This window comes from Haemorhous mexicanus, chromosome 10, assembly GCF_027477595.1.
Source record: "Haemorhous mexicanus isolate bHaeMex1 chromosome 10, bHaeMex1.pri, whole genome shotgun sequence".
In the NCBI taxonomy this organism is placed as follows: domain Eukaryota; kingdom Metazoa; phylum Chordata; class Aves; order Passeriformes; family Fringillidae; genus Haemorhous; species Haemorhous mexicanus.
In genome coordinates this window covers 17,339,414-17,355,536 of record NC_082350.1, presented here as the reverse complement: position 1 = coordinate 17,355,536, position 16,123 = coordinate 17,339,414, and the positions used below count along the sequence as shown (strand labels likewise).

The 16,123-nt window shown below is 52.5% G+C and overlaps 1 protein-coding gene across 1 annotated transcript in view; it reads right to left on the bottom strand.

Annotated features, from left to right (window-relative positions):
* LOC132331781 (uncharacterized) overlaps positions 1 to 16,123 on the bottom strand; it is a 37,817-nt gene that overhangs the window by 957 nt on the left and 20,737 nt on the right. The gene's annotated exons all lie outside the window — the stretch shown is intronic.

Genomic DNA, 16,123 nt, shown 5'->3' with positions numbered 1-16,123 from the left:
AGCTTGTATGGTCTAGGAGATATGTTATAAGAATGCTCCTTACACCAGTGGTTAAAAGCAAGGGGGATATGGGGGAAATGCCATCCCCATGGGGTCACAGTGTCACTCAGCTCAGCTGCAGAGCTTATGGGGTCTGTGTTCACACTCCTAGCCCCAGGATGGGAACACAGGGAAGATCCCTGCCAAGAGATTTTCTTGGGTGGCATTTCTGAGATTCTAGACAAGGACTGGGGACATCCTTACCAATCTGTATCTCAGGACTGTCCCCCACTTGTTAAGGATGCTCAGGAATCCTACTTCAGTGGAGACACCTGTGATTGGCAGGATTTTGGAGAGAAGAGATATTTTAGCAGGATTGTTCTCTTCCTACTCCTACTTCTTCCCTTTACACCTTCCTGCATCCCTTAGCATTCATTTTAGCTACTGTCCACATTGGTTTCCAAAGAAAAGGAGACTTTCTCCCATTTTTGCTGCTCATTCCTTTCCATTGGTTGCAAACCCATGGGAGCAATTTTAAACAAATTTGGTGATGATGTGAGGGCAAAATTCTAGATCTTCTTGCAATGTCCTGGAAACAAGTGGCTCAGCAGATGGGGGACACTCACCAGAACCCACCCCAAGAGACCTGTCACTGCAGATGCCCTGTCTTCTATCAGTCAGCAGAGAATCCACACCAAGCACCACATCTGAAGCACGGCTTTGAAATTGCAATGTCCCCAGTGCTCCCCAGAGGTGTACCTCAGCTTTTCCCAGCTTCACTGGGTCCCCTCCTGCTCCTTCCTTAGTGGGTGTGGGACAAGCATTACTCTTGCAATACCATGCCCTGGGATTTTGGGGCTGCAATCTATTTCATGGGGCTCCCATGAGGGTAAACAAGCCTGGTTTGTGTTTCCGGTGCTCTCGGGAGCTGCAGCTTTTGTGGCTGGGGGATCCCCATGGCTCTGTGGCTGCTTTTAAGGAAGAGTAACTGAGGCCAGGAAGTATCTTGCCAGGTGGTGTGGGTTTGCTACAAAGGAACTTGTACCTCTGGTGGAATATTTCTGGAGATCAGCAAAGCAGAACAGGTTGAAAATCCCTGTTCTAGAAACCAGCAATATTTTTTTCTTCCTCACAATGTTTGCTCTATTGTTTTTCAGAGATGGTGCTCAGCTCTTTGTAGAGAAGCCTTGCTAACAAGCAATTCCTCTTCTTGCTTTGGAGAGGCATCTCTGCTTGCCTCTGGTCTCTCCATCCCTCCTCTGATGGAGCCTCATGGCCAGAGTTTGCTCTCACTGGCCCTGATCCAGGGAGGCACTTACACAGGTCACTGCTGCAACTCGAAAGCCAGTGGATCACTCCAAGGCTGCCCTGGGGACTAACAGGTTTTCCTGCTCTATCTCCTGAAGAAGCTGGGGAAGGAAGGGAGTGTCCAAGCTAGGCCAGAGCTGGCTCTGGTGCATGTCTCTGGGTAAGCTGTTGGAAGTGCTCGGGTAGTTACAGGCTACCCTATGTGGCACTGCTGTCCCCAGGCACTGGCACTGCAGGGTAGCAAAGGCACCAGAACGGGACATGGCAGCTCCTGGTCAGTCCAGGCTGGGAGGGTGCCCACAGACAGCAGCAGACAACTGGGCAGCACCAGTGTTGGATGTCACAGCTCCATCATGGACTGCTGGCTACTGCTGAGGAAAGTTCTTCCTTCTAATGGCTTTACTGCCTATCTCCTGTATTTCCCATCTGCCAGGGAAGATTGGAGCCAGGACTCCTTGCTATGAAAGCCTCCAGGCAGGACCCACCCTCCAGGTAGATACCACCATCCCTGCTTGCTCTCCTCCTCCCCAGCGTCCCGAGGGGATATGACAAGGGACAGCCACCATTAAACTGTGACTCCCTTGGGTCCCTACAGCTTCTGCCCCACCTTGCATGTATTTCCCCATGCAGAGCCAGGCAGGCTTTGGGACACTGATAGTCCTTCCCCATATCCAGGTGACTCAGGGGACAGGGACAGAGATTGAGGAGGACAGTGCTCACCTGCAGCAGCTCAGCTCAAGCACTTTGGCCGCCCTGGTGCAGTGAGGACCCCAGCTTCTTCTGCTCCACAATGGGAGCCTGGCTGAGATGCATGAAGCCCTCAGGCTGGACACCCAAAATCCATAGCTGAGAGCTGTCACAAGCTGGGCAGTGGGTGCTGCAGGATGCAGCAGACATGAGACAGCCAAGCCCCTGTGGATCTGCTGTTTATCTCCACACACACGCCCTTGGTCAGGCTCTGGAAGTGTAAATTATCCTGGCCCACCCCAGATATGCCATGTCCACTGTGGCTGGGACAATGGGGTCCCCACTAGTGCTTTCTGCATACCCCACACATCCTGCAGCAAGCATGCCCTGACTGAGGTCTGCTCCTTTAGCACAGCCAGGGCTCTGCTCCCATTCCCCGGCTGAACTGCACAGGCTTTGCCCCAGGATGTGAATTTGGGTGCTGGAATTTATCCGCGGCTGTTTTGGCTGTGGCTGAACTCCACCTCCGGGCAATGACATGTTGTTTCCATAGTAGCTAATGGACTGGAGATGGAAGGGGGAAACACATAGCTGCGCTAAAAAGGGACTCGTGAGTAATGTGGTTTCTCCCAGCGCAGAGTAGGAACAACTTTCTAGCACTCGAGGAGCCCCTCCTTCGCCCCTCCTTCGTTGGCGTCTGTGAAGTGTCAAGAGGAGAGTGTGTGTGTGTGCAGAGCCGGGCACGGGGCAGGAGGACAAGGGGGTTCTTGTGGGTGCTTGGAGGGCTTGGGGGGCCACGTGGTGGCTGTTCAGGGGCAGCCTGTGTGAGGAAAGGGGACACATGGCAAGCGTGAGAGCCTGTGGGGAGGGTGCAGCACAAATGCTGGGACACATAAGGAAAGCACGTGTCTGTCAGGGCGTCCACACCCTGTTGTGTGCAGAGGGCAGTTCCCGGAGGAAGGCGGGAGCAGCCTGGGGCAGCCTGGCATTGTGGTGATCTGCTGGAGCTGAGGCTGTCACAGGCAGCGGTGTGGCTGGGGCGAGCCAGGCCGTGGGTGTCTGAGGGCCCTGCTCATCCATGGGATAATAAAGAGTGACAAGGACAAAATCTGGAAGATGCAAAGAGCCAGTGGGAGAGATTAGGACTCTTTGTCTCTGCTGCACCCCTTATAAAGGCACTGGTGGGTCTTGGTGTAGAGCAGGGGGTCAGTCCTCACTCTGCTGCCAACCCACTCACAGCCTTCCACTATCCCTGAGTCCAATACCTCTCCAGGAGCAGGAAGAACTGGATTTTCCTCTGTGCCACAGCCCTGGGCTTCCCCCTGGCCAGTCGGGCACAGAACTGTGGGGCTTCCATACTTTGACATTTCCATGGACCAAATCTACCCTTGGCATGAACACCTCCACGTGCAAACTGAGGGCAGATCCTGGGGACATCCTTGTGCCCATCTGTGGCTGGCAGCCCTGGCCGGATCCCTGCACCCTGGCTGCTGTTCCAGCATTTTTCTTCCACTTGCACGTTCCCCAGCTTGTTCGGTTGTGTAGCTCCCGCCGTGTCCGGCTCTTTGTGTTGTTTGCTGTTAAGTAAATCACTGGCAGCTCCCCAGAGCGCTGGGTAATGGCAGGATAATTCCCAGCAAGACCCTGGTAATTCACTTGAAGGAAAGCAGAGCAGAGGAAAACAGCACTATTAGCCATTATCCTGGCCTCTCAAAGGCCTCCTTGCCTGCAGAAACGCCGCATGGTGCGGCAGGCATGCCTGCCACAGCTCCCAGACACTGTGGGCTGTGGGAGGGCCAGGAGCAGCAGAGGATGCCAGGATTCAGCTTTCCTTTGCCATCCTGGACGAGCAGATGAAATGTAGCTGAGTGCCTCCACCTGCCATGGATACAAGGAGACTGATGTCAGTCCTGGGAGAAGCACCCCAAGGACAGGAGTCAGGCGATGCAGAAGTGCCCATCAGATGGTGCAGACCACAGGATGCTCCAGCTTTGGGTCTCCCACCAAGAGCATGGGATGCATGGCTTAACTGAGGTCTCAAGCTGCAGGAGTGACCCTTCAGCCAGGAATCACCAGGCACTTGCCCTGCTGCTGGCAGGGGTCTGGTAGCCAGAATATGGGGGAAGACAGTCACAATACTCTGGCTTCCATAACTCCTAGCAGCTTCTCTGGAGCTGGGGGGGCTTTGCCACCCACATCAGCAAAGAGTATGTCCCTTCCAGATGGCCTTAGCACCTTTCACACCTCCCTGTTGTCGGAAGCCCCCAATCCTGGCTGGGACTCAGTGGAAACCAAGAGCATGGTTTCTGCTGGGGCCTTGCCAGTGGTAGCTCAAGCACCAACCCTGCCCCACTCTGCACCCACAGGATCGGCATCCATGAGCACATGTTCACCAGGGCTCTCCAAAAAGCTCCAGCAGTATTTCTGAGTTGCACAGGCAGGTGTGTGGCACAGTGGGGGCTCCTTCCAAGGAGCCTAGAGGAGGCCTCGAGGTGACAGGCTCTCTGCAGAAGCCACTTGCTTCCTTCCAGCTCTACAAATGGGCACTGAGCTCCTCTGCAAACCTGCCCCTGAAGTGGCTGTTGGCATTTCTGAGAGAGGCCTCTGTTTGCAGAACTGCTGAACTTCCCCCCTGAGCCTCCCAGCAGCAGGAGGGTGCCTGGAGCCGCTGGCTGGCCCCCGCCTGGCTCCCCCAGCAGCACCCGGGAGGGCGAGGTGAGCTCCCGCCCCACCCAAACCCACGCTCAGAGCCCTTGGCATGCGCACACAGACAGGCACCCACACACTGAGGAATGCACACAAAGGTGCACCAGGCTGATATACGTGAATGCAGGTTTTCTGATGCTTCCCATTGGCTGGCTCGAGAGCAAAGTCCTGGCTTTGCCGGCAGCAATAAAGGCTTCCAGGCCAGGCTAGTAGTAAAAGTAGTAAACTTTAAGGGGAAAGGCTTTTCTGACTGTTTCCGCAGTGCTGGCTGCCGCTGTTGCCTGACAAAGGCTTTCCCTCTGTTCACTTTATGCACATTTGGTGCTCATTAAGCATGTGGGGCTGCAGCTCCAAGTGCATGGGGCAGCTCTGCTCCGAAGCACTACAGACTGACCCACCCCCACCTTGCACTCCTGCTCCCATCCAGGTTCCCCTGCCTGGCAGCCAAGTGGGATCTGGGAGACCTTCCCTGAAGTGGTATGGCTTTGGTTTCGTTCCCACGTGCTCCCCAGGAGTGGCAAGTCTATGGAGTCATGTTTTGATAGTCTACATCTGCCCATGTTTCCCAGCAATGCCCCCTTGTTCTGTGCATGTGCAGCAGGAAAGGAGTGACCACAGAAACAGAGATGGTTTCAGAGAGATTGGAAGCAGCCTGTCCCTCTTGGAGAAGTTGGTTGCAGTATTTGGACTGTCTGCTGAAGAGGTCCCAGAAGAAGCATTATGGTTGTCCTCAAATGTTGACCACACACACAGCATGGAGCACCCAAAGACAAGGAGAGCTTGACCTCACCTCAGATAAAGATATCAGAAGTATATCCTGTTGGAAGTCAAGGGCTTGCATCCATTTCAAAGATTCAACAATCATTTCCAGAACAGCCTCGAGGGCAAAGCATTCACCGTCATCAGCCCGTGACTCCCACCCCAGAGATGCTCCATGGAAACCATAGGACACACCTGGCATGGGTCACTGGAGATAAATATGGCAAAGCTGTGTGCTCTCTGCTGTCTCCTCAGAGCAAAAGTCCTTATGCCCAGGGTGCTGTGCTGCTAGGGCAGCCAGAAATGGTGGTGGGAAATGGAGGAGATGTGGCCATGTCCAGAAGGGCAAGATGAAGTCTGCCAGCTGGAGCAAGGCTTTATGAGGTATGGATCAAGGTGACAGCAGAAGATGAGATTTTACTACCCCTAAGACGCCCTTCCATAACTGGGATGGCTGTTATCATCAAGCAGGAGGGAGAACCACCATCAGTGCACAGTTCATCCTCCCACCTTTTACCCATCTCATTAGGTTAGTGGCATTCCACCACGTAACAAGGAAAAGGAGATTCTCTGTGTCCAGAGGTACCTCTCAGTTAATGAAATATCTCAAGACAACCTCTTGGGTTGTGTCTGAGAGGACAATGCTGGCATAGCAGAACAGCACATTCTAATGGAATTTCCCTTCAGGACCATGATCAGCCTCAGGCTGGGGTTGAGGATTTGATTGGGAGCAAGTTCTCCAAGTTGTGACCTCCAAGGAAGGCTCTGTTTGGTCTTTTGGGTTGGTGACAGTTCCAGACACGTGTCAAAGATTTATGTATCAGAGTGGCTTCCAGGCTTTTGGTGACTCTGGGCTGGGGTTAGCCACACTTTGGCTCTCTGCCCTTCACTGCTTTACACTACATATCAAGGGATCCCTTGAAGGCAGAGAGGAGGGCAGGCGGGATGAGTTGTCTCCCCAACTCTGATATCAGGGAGCCAATTTGTTCACCTCCGGCTCTTGGTGAAGTAGGTGGAGTGCATTGCTTTTGGGAGGATCAGACCAGAAAAAATGGCTACCCCTCCCATGTGGCTTCCTTTACACCACAGGCCCTTGTATTTTGCCCACTTACTGCTTCAATGGATGCCAAAGCAAACACCTCTTCCAGGAGGGAACCAAGTCTTGATCTGAAGATAAACCCATAGAGTCTCATTAGCTGGTTGGTTCTGGTGATTAATCATGCATCTTGTGGAGGAAGCATGATAATTTCTCATGTGAGTTTACCCTGACTTTAGAATTTGGCCTTTGGTTTGTTGCCTATATGAAAGCATTTAGCATTGAAATGGAGGTAATTAGGCTCCTGAGAGAGTTTTAATTTAAAAAACTTTAACTCCTAGTTAAGGGTTTTGTCAGCATAAAGAAAAGGGTCAAAGGACCCCAGATGAAGAAGATGGTGGACAATTTTGTTAATGGAGCAATAAAATTATAAATCTCTTGATGTGTAAAGGTGCTAGATTAAAATGGGTGTAGAAGGAGCAATAAGGATATTTTAGCATTGCCTATTCTCATAAGATGTTAACAAAGTCAGGCTGTATGAACATCACCTTCCTTAAGACACTTGTGAGATCAAGCACCGATAACGATACGCAAAGTGGCTCTAATGCTTCGACTGAGGAGGAACTGATAGGAGTGTGAAGTTAGCCACAGAGAGAGGTATCCAAGGTATGTGCTGTGGGATACCTGCTTGGGGTAGGTTGAGATGAATATGTAAGTTTGAATTGCTGTAGGGGATCAAAGGGTGTGTCTGAGGGTTTTGTTTCCCAGGGTGAGGTCTCCAAAACCTGTGGTGGATCTTTGCTCTGCCAAGCCAGAGAGATTGGGAACATGAGAAAAGGCTGGAGGTTTAACTTTGATAGAACGCATCCCTCATGTCCTCATGTCGGCAGCAGGCTGAGGAGTTTGTCTTGTCGGTTTCTCCTCTGTAAATGTTAGGTGTTGTCTACAACAACTGAAATTAGCTTTCCCGTGGCCTTAGGAAAGCACTCATACACCTCTTAATCTCTTTTTCATTTAGATAACCAGACTAGGCATGTGGGCTCTCGCTCTCTCCCATGCTCAGGCTTCATTGCAGTGATTCTTTTCTGCCTCTTCTCCCATGTTTCATCTCCATTAAAAACAAAACAAAACAAAACAAAATTGAACTGAACTGAAAACCATAGACATGACTTGCATCAGCCATGTCATTACTCTCCATTCAAACATCCAAAACCTGTGCTACTCCTTGCACTCCCATATCACAGCAGGAGCTCTGCTTGAGTTGTTTGCTCTGACCATCTCCATCCATCTCCATTTCCATCCTCCCACTTGGTAACTGAAGTCCACAGTTTGCTCCTTCCTCCTTGCATTTGACTTGCTAAGATGTTTTGTTTGAATGGGTTGAGTTCACCAAAGTAACAAACCACTGAGCAGGACTGTGATGTTCTTATCTCACTCCCCATCCTTCTGCCATGCGCCAGGCCAGTCGTGAGAAGGATTCAGGAGCATCCACCTATCCGTGGGGAAGATTCCTGTGTATCAACAGAGGTCATCTATTCCTGAGGCTCACCTGTAGCCAACTCTTGCAGGAAACACTTTATCCTATTGCATCTCAGAGTTCTCAGTCAAAATGTTCACGAGAACAATGTTGTGGCCATGCAGTGACCTTCACACAGCAAACCCAAACATTGTTGCCACAAAAACTGGGCAATTCATTATTTATATTCTGTTAGCTCTGTGTTGGCTAATGCTCAGATTTTCTTCCAGTCTTTTGCATGATGCCAGGTTAACAGGTCTGATTTATCCAGTGATCTCATTTGCCTTTTTTAGAAATTCTGGCAAAACATTAGCATTTCTCTGATCTTCTTGCAAATAAGGATTAGTAGGGCAGGACACCTCTGCCAGCTCTCCAAGGACTCATCTGGGCTTGTGAGTTTACTCCTGCATGTGTGCTAATATCTCTAAGCTCTAAGCTTCCAGTGGTCTATATGATATCTCATCTGATACAAGTATATCCCCTCCTGGAATTACTTACTGAGCACATCAGCTTTTATGTATCACTGTCAGTTTTACCATCTCCATGATGTTAGGTGGAGACTGTATCAATGCTGTTGCTTCTTTTCTTCTCCATCTACCTGCACTTCTCTTCTGTTGTCTTCACCCTGGCCCTGTATGGTCTTTTTTGCTTGTTTTATTTTAGCATTTGTAATCAACATCTTGAATTTCTATTTTATTGACTGATTTTTAGTCAGTCCTTCTTCCCTTCCACTTGTCATCTGTAGCTCTTTAGTTTCCAATGTACCACTGAATCAGAATGGGCTTGTAGCCAGACCCATTTCCTCTCTGTTTGCACAGTGACATGCCACATATGAAAAACTCTTTCTGAAGAGCTCACAATATTTTCTCACATTTTTTCTAAATTATTCCTACCAATCTGAATTCCTCTTCTCCTTTCACCTTTGGAAAAATTAACCCTATGGAGCATCACACTTAAATGAGCCAGAACAGCTATTTTTTTTGCCCAGAACAAGCAGAATCAGGTCAACCAATCAGGACAACTCCTGCCTTAGAGCCCAGCAATTAATTCATCTGTATCTGTCATAACGAGGTCCAAAGTCACTTTATTTTGTGTCCTGTGTGGTACCTTTCATGTCAGATTATTACCTACAGTTTCAGCAACCTTCATTCTTTGTTTTTTTCAACTAGTAGATGTGCCAGACCTTCAGTATGGTCTTCACCCTGGTGTAATTTCTCTGAACAATCCAGTAGGTTGTTCACCATTCCGCTGTGTGTTAACATCAACAAAGACTTACCAGACAACTTCAAAATTCCACCTGGCCTCACAACTATATCCCTTCTTCCAGGAGAAACCACATCATGTGCTATAGCTCCTGGGCTATTTAAGCATCTCTGTTTAGTTTTTTGCTCTCAGCCCCACACTTTAATTCTCCTTCTATAAAGTATAATCTTTCTTCTCCAAGTGCCTGTGGCACCATTTGTCTGAGTGCCCAGAGGGTCCCAAATCCATGAGGTCCTCAGGGTGTCTCAGTGCCGGATAAGATGCCCTGGGCACCTTGTGGCACAGGGAGCAGGAAGTGTGTGTGGTGTTTAACACCCACCTGGCAGGACTGTGGGGCAAGAAAAGGGACAAGAAAAAGGTGTCATTTCCAGGAGAAATCACTCAGCTGGCAAAGGATGTGTGGGAACCTCATAGCCCTGCAGCCAAGAGGCCAAGGTGATGGGCTTTCAGCTGGAGCTACAGGCAGTCAGCCAGGGGGATGAAGGCTAGGGAGAGGAAAAGCCCAGAGCATTTCCTGGCATCTCAGGAAGACCAGGGGAGCATAGAAAGGAGCAAAACAGCATCCTCCCCTCTTCCCTTGTGTGCAGGCATTCAGGAAGCTTCGTGATTTAGATGCCAGCCTGGCTAGGCTCAGTGTGCCTTGGCTTGTCAGGAAAGGCTGGCAGCCCAGGGCTGAGGGTTGCCTTCTGCAAACAGAGATGGCATTTTGGGGCTCTAGAGTCCACATGTGGGACAGTCTCTTGTCCTTCTATGGGATCCTTCTGCTTTGGGGTCTAACAGCCCTCCCTACCCCCTCCAGTGTGTCCCCAAGGACTTTTGCAAAGTTTCTTGTACAGAAAAATTTTCTGACAGCAGTAGTGTAAGGAAAACCACAACAAATATTTTCTGTGTCCCAGCCCTGGGAGGGGGACAGGGGGATGAAGAGGGTCACAGAGGTGAGAGGGCTCTTGTTTGGGGTAACACACAACCTCGCTGTGACACCAAGTCCATGTCCTCCCAAGCGCTGCCTTCTGCAGAGTGGCTTTTCCCATGGTGTCCTCTGTCACCCCAGTGCTGTCCTCAGGAGACCTTTCTCATTCCTGAGCAATGCTGGTAACTCCTGGCCTTCAGGCTGCCAGCCAAAGGCTTGCCAAGCTGCCTGGGCACTCAGGTGAGGGTGGTTTAGCATGATGCTTTCTCTCTCCCTGCACTATGCACTTCATTGCTGGGGAAGGTGAGAAACACAATGCGGAGCCAGCAAAGCCAGGCTGGAAACAACTGCATCCATAAAAGCTGGCAGCCAGGTGTATCAGCTCCCCCCAGGCAGCCCTGCACGGGCACCAGGCTGTGGCATTAGAGGAGAGATCAAGCTGCTGGTAATCAGCTCAGGGCTCAGGCCATCAGGATTAGGACAGAGTCTGAGGGCACAGTGCCAGCTCCTCATCCTCTTGTTTTGGTTCCTTCCCCGGTGTTTCCTTCCCGTAGGCAGCAGGGACCGGTGGCATCAGACAGCAGCAGGAGCAGCTCTGAGGGACTGCTGAGTGTACCGTGCCATGACGCCGATCCATCTCACTACAATCTGCAGCTAATTCTTAATCTGGCCATGAGCTTTGGGGATTTCCCAGCGCTGACACACTCTGCAATTGCAGGAGCATCTGAATTACAGCACTGATCATTCCTCTGCACGAGCACAGCCTCTGTCCCTGCAGCAGAAGGAGGTGGTTTATAGCTTAGATCCTATGTCACAGGCCTCCCCTAAATCCACCTCCTTTGTGTATCCCAGCTTCCCAGAGAGGTTCAGCTGGAGGCAGTTATTTTTATGGTCTATTTCTTGGTCCTTTGCTCATGCAATGAAAATGAGCAACTTGGAAGCCAGATGGGACAGGTATTCCTCAGCAGGAGCAACTGCTTTCTTTTAGGAACCAAAAAAAAAAAAAAAAAAAAAGAAAAAAAACCCCACCAACAAACAACAAACCAAACAAAAAAAATCCTAAAAAATCATATTAGCTTTTAATTTTTCTCACTCTAGACTGAGCAAGAAGGGAAGCAGGACAGCCCAGACATCTGTCTCCATCACTATCCCATGGTTGCCAGCCTGGATGTCTCAGATGTGCAGGGAGCAGTGCAGGAGCAGGAACCACAGGATGGACCATGGTCCTCTCATCTCTGCCCCTCTCAGCACAGAGATGTCTGAGCTTTTGTACCTAACAGACTTCCACGGATTTTTCTTCCTGCTGTGGGGAGTCCTGCAGAGAGTCCTTGAGTGACCTACACCATCCATTTTGCTTGTCCACCTTCAGTCTTCATTTGCTGCCCCAACGGCTTTTCTGTTGGAGGCAGCAGGAACTGTCACCCCTCCTCACCTTTTCCCTGACACTTGGGGTAGTAGTTTAACCTTCTATCATCTCCCCTTGGTGTCTCTTCATCCATGTGGACATCACAGCTGTTCCCTCCACAAACATCCTTGAAGTGCCACTCTGAGCCTCATACAGCTCTGGAGGATCCTTAGGAAATATGAAGGCTGGAGTGGCAGGGGCAGGACCTGCCTAGGGCAGGGATGCAAGATGCAAACTACCTTGTCCTTCATGGGGCAGGGAAGCAGGGAAGCAAGGATGCAAGCTGCCAGCCACCTCACCCTTTACGGGGCAGAGATGCAGGGACGCAGGGATGCAGGGACGGAGGAATGCAGGGAAGCAGGAATACAACACCACCTCACCCTCTGCGGGGCAGTGGCAGGGCTCCTGTTTCGGGCGGCAGTGGGGTTTGCTGTGGACTTTGGGAACCGGCCCCCTGTCCCCCGTCCCCTGTCCCCCGTACCCCGTCCCCCGTCCCCTGTCCCCCCCGCCCCATGCCGCCGCTCGCAAGCGTGGAGCGGGGCGCCCTCTGCCGCGAGAGAGCGGCACTGCCGGGAGCGGGCGGGCGGGGGGCGGCGGGGCGGGGGCGAGGCGGCCACCCCCGAGCCTCTCACCCCGCTCTCGGCAGCCCCGTTACGACAGCAGGGTAGGCAGCAAGGCAGAATCCCCCCTTCCCTCCAACTGGAAAGTCTGGATCCCACTTCTCCTGCACACCCCCAGCCCCCATTCCCAACAGAGGATGCTGTGACAAGCCCCCAGCTAGTGTCCTCCTCCATGCAGGGCACAGCACCCTACTGTGGAGCGGGAGCTTTCCCTCCAGGGGAAGGAGGAGAAACGTGTTTGTGCTCCCCAGCTTTTCCTCAAAGGCTCTTTTCAAGCAGCGGCTCCCAAGTGAGAGGTGCTTTGCGGCGTGTCTGGGCTCGTGGGTTTGGCTGCCGAGGACTTTTCCAAGTGCTTTTTGTCTTTGTGGCTCCTTCCCCTGCACCCCGCTGCCTGCCGACTCTCCTGCAGTCCCTGTCTCTTTCTGGTCCTTTCTCAGAGGAAGTCGTGCCTCCTTCCAAGCATTCCCAAGCTGCTTTATGCACCCTGTTTTGGCAAACTGGCTCTAGCAAAGCTGGCAGCGGTGAGCTGAAACATCACAGCATCCAGCTGGCTGTTCTCCTCTGCTGCCGGAGGGTCCTGCATGTCCCTTGTGTGTCCCCGGTCCCTTTTTTGAACCTGAATGCGGCCGTGGATTTGTACTCAGGCCCCAAGCTCCAAACCCGGGCTTGAAGAAACATCCCCTGCGGCTGCCTCCGCTTCCCCAGGGGAACGTCTGGCAGAGCCCGACACCATCCAGGGGCTGATTTATGCCGCCGCCTGAAATAAAGCATTGCCCGTCCTGCTCTTCACGCTGGGTGAGCCAAGCCCGTTCAAAAACCAGTTTCAGGATGAAACTTCTGTGATCCCTTGGTGTGAACCAGGCCTAGGCAGACAGGTACGGGGGAACACTGCACCCCTGGGCAGGGCATGGGAGAGGTGCTCACAGCGCAGGCACAACAGGGTTGGGGGCAGCTGTGGGGCAGATGCCCTGATTCTGCAAGAGACCATGGCCAGGGGCTCCCTGTGACTGGCTTAGAAGAAGAGGAGCAAAGGGGTTTTTAGTAAGTCCTCACCATCTGGGCAGATCTGGGGTCACTGCTCCAGGGGTGCAGCACCCCATGGCACCACATGGTGGGAAGTGGCACAGGGCAGCAACTCCCCTGTTCGTGCCACACACTGGGTACTTGGAGCAGGGACCCATCTGCCCCAAATCACAGCTAGGACTTACGTGTCTGTCCCCTTCGTGCTCACGGCCCCAAAGTGATGTCCACTGTCCCCGCAGCAATCTCCTGCCCTTTCCCCACCCCCACCCCAGCTCCAACATGCCCTTTGGGGAAGGAGGCGGTGGTCTTTGTGTCCCTTTAAGACGCGGCGATGCTTTGCCAACGCCAGCTGCTCCCCAGCCACACACGCTCCCCTACAATGCCCTTTTCATGCGCAGCGGCCGTCTGAGCAGTGAAATGCCCCTTCAGAGCCGCGCCGTGCCCGTGCCAGCTGTGACTCTCGCAATGCGGGTGCTCTCTCAGCATGGCACAGCGTCCTTGCCAGCTCCGGTGAGAGCGATGCCAGCGAATGTCCCCGGCCCGCGGCAGCTCTCCCTCGGGGCAAACACGGCACCGGCAAAAGTCGCTGGGCAGCGCAGCTGTCCCGGTCCTCCCGGCATCCCCAGGGATGCGGGTGCTGGTCTCTTTTCCCCGGCACTGAATGCCCGATTCTACTCCAGGTCACCCGGCAGCGCTGCAGTCATAAATCCTGGCCACCTGCCCTCAAGGGCCAGCACAAATGCTGCCTCGTTAGGTTTAGCTAATAAAGCAATAACAACAAGAGAAGAAAAGCGAGCTAATCCCCGAGTGCTGGAGCTGGGCTTTGAGGTGCCATATTGCACCAGGGAGAAGCAGCGAGGCAGCCGGGCAGTGGGGAGCCCACAGCCATATGGAACCGACCTCTGGTCTGCTGGGAATTACAGCAGTGATATTTCCAGGGAGAAAGCCGGTGTCCCAGGCCTGCCTGGTTTATTTGCAGAATAAAACCTCCAGAGAGGCAAGGCAGCACATCCCCGAGTGTTGGGAAGAGGAAGAAATGGGTTCAGGAAGAGAAGCAGCATCACAGGAGATGCCTGTGGGGTTGCAGGGGTGGGTCTGAGACCCCCTGCCTGCTGCTGTGGGCAGAAGGGTTTAAAACCAAGAGCAAGGCATTTCTAAGGGCACCTCTCCAAATGTAGAGTGTGCCTGTCTTTAATGCCTCACAACCTATTTTTTCCCCATTAGAATCTCTCCCTAGCCCAAATGCCAGAGCACTTCCAGCCTGACACACCCCACCCCAGCTCTCCTCCTAGCCACAGTCCCTCCTCAGTGTGGCGGCGTCGTGCCAAGTGTCACAGTGAGTGGATTGTCCCACGGAGCACTCAACTGCCTTGCTTCCAAGGGACTCCTGCAGTGGTGGGGAGCAGGTCCCATGGGTGATCCTGCTGTCACACCACTGTGCGTTGCTGCCCTGACCATGGCTCCCCCAGACAGCTGGGCTGAAGTCCATGTGAATATTGCACCCCAGTGGAACAGGATCAGATTCCCAGAGAAACCTCAGCTGGCCAGGGATGGGTTCTCCAGGTGCACTGGTTGCTTGGACATTTTGGGAAGAAGGTCCCTTCCTTAGTATCCTCTCCAAAGTCTTCCAGATGTGATCAGCCCGGGGACTGCAACCATCCAGGCTGGGACTTCTACACTGAATGTCACCCAACGTGAAGCCATGTCCTGATCATATGCTGCTGCCTTCCTCTCTGTCACCATTACATCACCCTGGGCAAGTATGATGGGGCCCACACCCCTTGCTGCCAAGAGCTGTGTTCATGTCCAGGCTAGGAAGCAGAACATCCTTAACTAGTTGGTCAAGGTGGAGTCACGTATGTTTGTGAAAAGGATTGGGGTGTCCCAGCAAAGAAAAGCCACTCTGCCCTTACAGAGACCAGTCCTGGATAGAAACACCCCTTGGTACAATGTGACAGTGGGTACTGGCACTCACTGGCCAGACTTTGGTGCCATGAGCACCAGTGAATGTGGGCAGAAAAAGCCAAAAGGAGGCTGGTATGTTGTGACTGCCTAGCAGGGTGTTTGGTGAGCTGGAGGCTGGGGCTCTTCATCTCTCACGGGCATATTTCCTGAGGAGAAGTGCGTGCTCACCACTTTCTGCTGAGCTGCAGCCCAGGTTGGGTATGAATAATGTATCAGATAACAGGCGATCGATGTGTCTCACCCGGACGGACTCCTCTCCCCCAGCCTTCCCCCAGAGCCTCTCTCATTCTGCATGACTGGACCTGTGCCCCTTGTCACTCGTTTGCTGGTGGCATCACGCACGGACAGTTGGGACCCAGCCCAGCAGATGAGTGGAGTCAGAGGCATCAGCAGTCATAGCCAGGCACAGGACCAGTTCCGTGGATCATTTCATATCACATTTCCAGGGAAAAATTTGGCAGGTACAGGATCTTCCACCCCACCAGGGATTTCCCTGTGAGGCAGAGCTCAACAGCAGCAATTGGTAACTCCCCCCTCCACAGCAGCAGGGATGGGAGTCTCATATCCAATGACCTCAGGTGGGGGCTGGGGACATGGGGATGCACGACCAGTTCTGGAGAAAAAGAAGGTAGGGTCAGCCCATGAGGAGCTGCATGTGATTTGTGGATGGAAGACCAGTTTCTTGCCACTGTCAGGCCATTTGCTATGGGGACAAAGGAGTGATTTTTATTGCATGCACTCCTTGAATGTTGTGTCACTTGCCAGAGCTCCCCAGTTGAGTGGAAATGGGGCACAATCCTTCTCAAAAGCCTCCTGAGAGGATGCTGCTAAAGCCTAATGAAATTTGAAGCTAAGGGAGCCGAGCCAGGAGCAGGAGTAAGGGCTGAGACAACCTTGAGCAAAGGGGGATTGGCAGAGGTGGATGCAGATAAGGAACGGCTGCTCT